The sequence below is a fragment of the Papaver somniferum genome, chromosome 4 (assembly GCF_003573695.1).
Source record: "Papaver somniferum cultivar HN1 chromosome 4, ASM357369v1, whole genome shotgun sequence".
Taxonomy (NCBI): Eukaryota; Viridiplantae; Streptophyta; class Magnoliopsida; order Ranunculales; family Papaveraceae; genus Papaver; species Papaver somniferum.
The window spans coordinates 128,022,244-128,030,043 of NC_039361.1; the positions used below are offsets into that span (position 1 = coordinate 128,022,244).

The 7,800-nt window shown below is 36.7% G+C and overlaps 1 long non-coding RNA gene across 5 annotated transcripts; it reads right to left on the reverse strand.

The window, feature by feature from the left end:
• Positions 1-915: 915 nt before the first annotated feature.
• On the reverse strand, positions 916-5,489 carry LOC113276548. 5 transcript variants are annotated; one of them, XR_003324485.1, is made up of 7 exons: positions 5,029-5,489; positions 4,353-4,715; positions 4,081-4,214; positions 2,616-3,997; positions 2,169-2,411; positions 1,759-1,928; positions 916-1,512 (listed from the first exon to the last, which is right to left on the reverse strand). It is a non-coding gene; the product is annotated as an uncharacterized LOC113276548 (long non-coding RNA). The 5 variants fall into 5 exon arrangements; XR_003324488.1 differs by having other exon boundaries at positions 2,616-2,683; positions 3,882-3,997; positions 4,081-4,715; XR_003324487.1 differs by having other exon boundaries at positions 2,616-3,306; positions 3,882-3,997; positions 4,081-4,715.
• Positions 5,490-7,800: the final 2,311 nt, after the last annotated feature.

Here is a 7,800-nt window from a genome sequence, read left to right on the forward strand (position 1 = left end):
TAAAATATAGTTCGCACTATAAAATTAGCTGTGATGAGGTTGAAATTTAAAGAGTCTTGGTGGCATTATAAAATTTGGCCAGCTGGTCGGTATTCGTCCAGTAATGATTATGGAGGTGTTTAAGTAATAGTGGCAAAGTATCCACGGCCGTGGATTAGAATTTTTAGAGTCAAATAGAGTCCTCACTTTAAAATTAGCCGTGATTAGGTTGAAATTTAGAGGTTGGAACCTATAAGGAAGATCTCGATGTCTTGCTGGCCTGATCAAATTTGATCAATATCCTCCCACAAAATTTTAGTCGTCCATTAACCATTTGGGCGGTGTTTAGATAATTGTGTCATAGTAGCCGGGCCTACGGCCATTTTATCAAACACAACTTGCTTTCCTAAGAATAAAATTAATTTTATCCGCAGTGTCATCTTTGGCCTTTCTGGCAATAAATCTGAACCAACCTATTTTTCAAAAATATAAGAAGTAAAATAAATTGAGTTTTATTGAGAAAAGAAAAAACAAAAAAGGATTTTGAAAGGGATACCGGAGCCATAACCAAGCTAAACATTTTTCAGTAGTTCATTTACTTTGAATTCAACTTTTAGTATTTCACTTACTGTGAAATCCATAGGTTTAGAACAGTACCAAAGTTGTTAATAACTTCCATGCGTGCAGCAGAAAATATCCCATAAAACTCATCCCATATGGATGGTCAACTCTGCGATATAATTCATCTTCATCTTATTTAGTCTTTCTATGTCTGAGTTTGATAAAGAATTTTTACACTTCGCTATTTGTTTGGAGTTAACTTACCTAAATATGTATATGCATTACCAAACCCTTCGCCACCTAAATATTTAAATCTATAAACAGTGGTAGCAGCAAGGAGAAATCAAAAATGGTTGTAATATGCTCATTGTATGATTTTAACGACAGTGTTCTAATTTATTGCTGAGTGAGGCACAAAGTGCAAAGAAATAGAGTATTTTGAACATACAATTTGCACGCGTAATCATAAATATGAATGGCCTAAAACACCAAAGCAGAGAAGAAGAAAAAACTCACGGGTCGTAAACATATCAACATGATCAATTTCAAGAGAACTTGGGACCGGGACTGCAAAAGCATAAGTTGTTGAATACGCCAACTCAAAACCCACCAAAGTGTCGCAATGGATGTTTCTCTGTTGTGATTGGAAAATTTTAAAGTTATCAAAGCATGTAATTGTTAGAAAGATGATGTCTTTGTTAGCTAAAGGTGGCATGTCGCAAAAGATCCTTCCTTTAGCCAACAAAGGCTTAAGTCTCTCACCCTCCCTTTTTCAATCCATTTTCTTTTTTCTGCTCTCTTTCTCTTCCCCGTTTTATCTTTGGATTCGGCATCCTCCCAAAGTATCTTTTCTTTTCTAGATTTAGGTAACACCCATGATGCTGGGGCAAAGTTTTGCATTAACCCGTTACATTGGACCGGACTTTCCTGTTTTGCAAGTAAGAGCTACAACATCTGAAGCCTAAAAATCATCTGCGAGATAGGAAAGAAATTAAAAAAAAAAAAAAAAAAAAAATACAAAGAAGGCATCATAAGGATACTCTTACTAAAAGGAGGAGTTTTTATTCTAGTTTTAATTAGCAATTTTCTTTTTCTTTCTGACCCTGATATAAACCGAAATAATCTAAAACACTTAAAAGAATTTTGCTAGCCCGGTTAAGGCTTCTATATGCATTAAACAGAGATGCACAAACAATATGGGTTAGCCAGTGATGATACCTGATTGGCTGAAGTTGTTGTGCGGGTAGATGTTAATAAGCTTGCTCCGACGTTCACCTGTCGTTTTCTAGAAGTAGTAGGAGCTGATGGTTTTTCATTCTGAAGTGAATGCATATGAGCATTTATATGAACCTGAAGCCTTGACATACTGTTTGATGCACTACTTGCAGCTGATCGTGAAACAAAATAACCATGATGTGAGGTCTATCCGTCTATAAAATTTAGCACAGTGTCTTAAATACAATGACTGATTGATTCTGGTATTCTATCTCAGTAAAGTCAAATAGAACACCTTTCCGGTAGTATTGGGGATAAAACATAAACGGGTTAACAAAATGGCCTCCGACAAACTATAGAATGATACCAACTCGAATACGTAGCTTTTCTAACAGTAAGCTTATTGGCTATACCTCTGCTAAATTGAACTGAGCATATCTACCACATCCATAAGGTAAGCACCCATAATCTGCAACACATTCTAGGTATATTGACAGGCTGCATGTATATGCCATCCGTAAGGCGAATTCCCAGGGTACCACCATGCCTGCCAAGGATTCGAGAATGAATGAGACTAAAAGAAAACCCAGATAAGTTAATGGTGCCGAATTAATCTGTAGGTCTTCTCTAGGAACGAAAGGTCTTCCACTATCACGCTGCAAATAAAAAAGATTAGCTAATAAGAATCTTTAGTTAAAACAAAGCTGTACATGTATGAGCTTGCTGAACTACAGACAATGAGTTGGAGACTCAATGAAACCTACAACCCAAATAATGAATAGCATATAAACTTGAAGCAACAACCATAAGAAGCAAAAAATAAAATTAAGAAAACAATTCTAGGGTTTCTATATGTATACCTTCCTCTTCTATTCTTTTCCATCATCTTTCTGATCCTGCCCTCCTCCTAGAGCACAAAGCAAAAACACTGAAAACACTGAAAAAAGTCAACGAACTAAAATATTGCAAAACACCTTTTTCAAGGACCCTTGGTACTGAATTTTAGGAACTCCAGCACCAGCAATACCTACCTGATTCTGTGAATGACATAGTCAAAGAAAATGAGCCAAAAAAAAAAACTTTTCACACTAAATAAGAATCCTATTAGAAGATTTTTAGCTGAAGAATCCGTTGGTGCTTAATTCCAAGTTCCGAGCATTGAGAATTGCTAATCCTGCCTCTAAAGATCCCTATGTTATAGCTAATTAGTTAAGTTGATATGATACAGTTTTTCAACAATTTGGCTCATAGTAAAACTGCTACAGTAGATGATTAAGCAACCCCTGCACAACTTGGCATGAAAACCATCATATATGCTTTTCCATAATTTCAAGCTATGAAGATGCTATTGACCTGTAGAAGGCAGTGATTAGTGAATCCACCAAATATTAACGCCATCGGTAGGAGTCGAACCCACAACTACATGGTTGAGAACCATGTGCGCTTCCATTTGAATTAAGACGGCAGATACCGTTTCCAATTTAAGTGGAATTCAAGGTTTTAAAAAGCGAAAGCGTGGGGCGAAGCGCTCTCATACCAAAGCGTAAAGCGCTGCGAAAGCGTAAAGCGAAAGAGAGCTTTTTGAAATATATAATACTATACAAAAATAAGAAGTTATCAACCTAGTAAAAGAAAACTACGAAGTTCAGACATAATGAAAGGGACAATTATACTAACTAAGCATATGGCATACTGATATTGCATATTCTACCCAAGAGCTATTTAAATATACTAGCCACGAAGGCCTGCATCATTCATATCATCATCTAGATAGTCATCGTCATCATGATCACCATGCCCTATAAATTAGGTTTATTAGTATTTAGTTAGAAAACGTGAAACAGGCCCTACTTGGCTTCAAAGGCCGACTTTTCACTTTCTAATATAAACCAATTCGTAAAGTGGCGCTTTAGAAGCGCCTAGGACCTGAAGCGCCTTAAAGCGCACCCCACAAACGCCTTTTTAAACCATGGTGGAATTTAATATGAATAATATAAAGTAGATTGAGCATCTAGTCGTAAACATTTACTATCTTTAGATCCTAGTTCAGACTTGATGATGGCCATTTGTACACCAACCTAATAGCGAATGATTAATATTACAAATAGAATAAGACTGAAACACACCTGTTGTCCAAACTAACTTCCAAAATGTAAACCCTTTGACATGCAAATGAATTCGAAGGCACTAATAGCTACGGGTTGTTCTTCTCTCTTTTCAGTCGCATGATACTACTGGAAATCTAAAATAGTGCGAACAAAAAATTATTAATATCATTCATAACAATGATAATAGAATTTCCACATGAAATGCCAGCAATATTACCTTTGACTCACTTCCCAGCACTCGAAAAGAGTATCGACATCATCCAAGTTTGTAAGAGCTTTTCTCCTCAAACAGCGGTGCCTGGAAAACTTTCTTGAGACACATATCTCCAACATCTCAGGGATTGTGATTCGCTGCAATGGCCAATGACTATTAGCTCCAGAAACCCACTTATATATAATATCATGTGCTCTACGGGAATCATTATACAACCTAGACTATAGATGCACAAATACACATATTAGTATGTCTTAAACAATTTTGTTACTAACAGTCTCATGGTAAGGAAACAAAAAGCTCAATATCCATCGTAAGCCTTTTCATAACATAAAGATGAGAACATTCTCTGTCACGTGCTCATATCTACAGTATTGAACATCATTACTATCAGAAGCTAAAGGTTCTCCTTCTCTTGCTAATGGTATCCTGGTGTACGTCAGATTGCATCCCTTAACCCCTTCACACCAGCATAGCATCATTCTCTTGCTAAGATCAGTATTGAACATCATTACTATCAGAAGCTAAAGGTTCTCCTTCTCTTGCTAATGGTATCCTGTTGTACGTCAGATTGCATCCCTTAACCCCTTCCACCACACTGATCTTGATTAAACCAAACACCAAGAACAGGAGGAACCCTAGTTGTGTTCAAATTGAAAAAATTAGGGTTTGATAGAACATAAGTTTTGTATCAATTAGAGAACGTTTCGTAAATAATTTGAACTAATATTCCTTCGCACATATAAAAATCAATTGAACGCATAAAAAAGAGTACCTAAATACTTCGAATCAAAAACGAATCATATGAGAAATTGATGAATTAGTATTTCTAAGCAAGATAACACAACAACCATTAAACACTATACTGAAAACCTCCCGAACATAAAACCCTATGTTTTAATTTGCATTACAGATCGGTCAACAAAAAGTGGCTCTGAGACCTCTTCTTACCTAGAAGATCCCTAAGTTCAACTGAAATCATCAAAGATGTTGAAGCACTTGCTCAAATATGAGAAGACAATGCAGTGGTTAAAATTACTGATGCGGATCGAGAAGGAGAAGGAGATGAAGTTATAAATTCTGGTGGTGGAGTAGGCAATGTGGTATGAGAAGATGTTAAGCACCAAAGAAGAAACCTCTCTCTGCAATGCTGCTACTCGGCCGGAGAAGAAAAACTGGATAAAAAACATGGTTTAGGGTTATTTTCATCAATTAAGCATCAACGCCCGAAGATAATATGGAAGGAGAACTGATAGAACAGAAGAGAGAAAAAGGAATTCAGCTATATATGGGAAAACTCTTGCGACCGGAATTTAGCTATAAAAGGCATTCCCGTGACCTAGCCTATCATTCCCGGCCGTCAAAGTCAAACTCAATCAGGATGATTTTGACTGCCGGATGACAATTTTCGGTAAATTCATTCCACTCTTTGATTCTTTGATCAAGGAGACAAACACCACCTTTTTTTATAACAATGATTTCCGTTTTCGAGGCAGGTATGAATTGCAATAACTGGCCATGCATGTCTCCTGACATAAATTGCAATAACTGGCCCTGCATGCTTCCTGTAATAACTGTCCTGCATGCCTACTGTAATAACTGGTCCTGCATGTCTCCTGGAATGTTCCAGAACATTCCCTGTTTCCAGAAACTTCCTCTAAGGTAATGGAACTAAGCCATCAGAAAGGTGCAAGAGACAAAATCCAAGAAATAAATGTAATGGGTTTAGGCCCACGCAGCAGGGTGGAGAAATCCGCAAGCCAAATAAGGACGGGATGAAATATCAGTGAGCCAATGGCTCAACTCGGCTAGACTCAGCGAGCCGGCTCGATTCAACTAGGTGGGCGTAAAACTCCGCCAGTGTACAAGAGCGGGGTGGAAATAACCCATATGTATTGAAGTTTGATGTACTGCGAAGCGTAGTATCACCCACGAACTGCCGGACGGAATTTGACAGCAGCCGGAAAAGTCAACGGCCAAGGCCGTCGGGGGAGGCCGTCGGGCTTGGTGATGTGGTTTGCTGACGTCACTGTACAGTTATTTGTTGTCTGTTGATTGTGCTTTGTGCTGACGCATCATATTCCGATTGGTTCACTCTGCTGACGTGGCAATGATGACGTGCCACCTCCTTGCCTTGACTTGGATATTTGCCCATGGGCTTCTATGTATAGTGCTTGTGAGGCCTAGTTAGCCATATTTGGCTAATAACATGAGCATATTAAGCCCATTTTTAGTGTAAAATATTGCGGTACAAACAAATTATTATCTCAAATAAATATTTTAGTAAAAGGATAATTCAATCCGTGCTAAAAAAGTATCAGGGTGGACGCATGCTTTTTCTAAAAATATATCAGGGTGGACGCATGCTTTTTTTCTTTTTCGTGCTTAATCTTTTTCTATTTTTCTGAAATTGATCAACCGACCAAAGCGAGCAAAAAAATACAACTTGCATATTCCTAAGAACCGATAAAGTAAGTAGTGATGGGATTCTGAAATAAGTAAAGTTATATACTAAAGATACAACACGCTTATCCCATCATTAAGTTGAGATGATATCAATGCATTAAAATCTATAAAGCTATAGTTAATATGGTAAAATTGTGAACTTACTTTCCAATGTTAATCTCTATCTACGTAATGATTCTCAAGCATGAGATATAACGCCTAGTTGTGACTTTGATAAGTAGATAATAAAACATTCAGATTATAAGGTAAATTTAAAAATAAAAATTGAAACAAATAAGAAAATTAAATCCTCGAACGTATTGAAGACAAAAGAGATTATCACAAAAGAAATAAACAAACTACAAACAATCGTGCAAGATCTTTTTTACCTAAATTTCTAGAAAGCCTCTTAACAATTATCTCTTGTGCATCTCAAAGTGTATCCCGATCAAGGAGTAAACAAAATGAAGTGCCGAAAGTCTTTAAATTCCACTGCAACTACAAATTCAATATAAGTTTTCTTCACATTTACGTGACAAATCAAGAAAACACATAATTACTTCCACTTAAGTCCATAATGGTTCATCAATTCGCTCAATTCCTAGCCCACATATTTACGACCATGCTTACGCTCAATTCCTAGCCCACATATTTACGCACAATGAGCTTACCTCTATTTTTGTGATGCTGATATGGTTTAACTGAAATCGGGTTAGAAATCATATGCTGCCGAAGTAAAGATTAGATATACATCGTCTGCTCTACATGGATTGTTAACTTCAAATCAGGTAACACTTTTGCTTCCATTTTTGAAGAAAGAAAGTTATCTCAAAAAATACGAGCACTTCATTTTTTTAGACAAAAATAAAATAAAAGAACAACTATCACTAACCTTTGCAACTGGATATCTATGATCATGTCATTAAAAAACCTTCATGGATGCAGCGTAATGGAATTTAACATGATGCATGACAACCTGCTAAGCAAAACATGAAAAACAGAAAAGTATGGTTTATAGATTTATACCAGTAGGAGTTCAGTGCATGTCAAAAAATAGGTTACATTTTCTTACACATAGTTAACATTTGAGCTAGCTAGAACCAAATATCACCTGCATGTTGCGTCTTTTTGGTGTCATCGTATAAGCCAAGTTTCCTTCAAACAACCCTGTTGTTCTTACATAGTCAACAATACTATGTAAAAAAGAAAATAGGAAAAAAAGATGTCGAGAATAAGCCAACTTTGATTTACGATGGGAATGTTCCTGGCATACTTTAA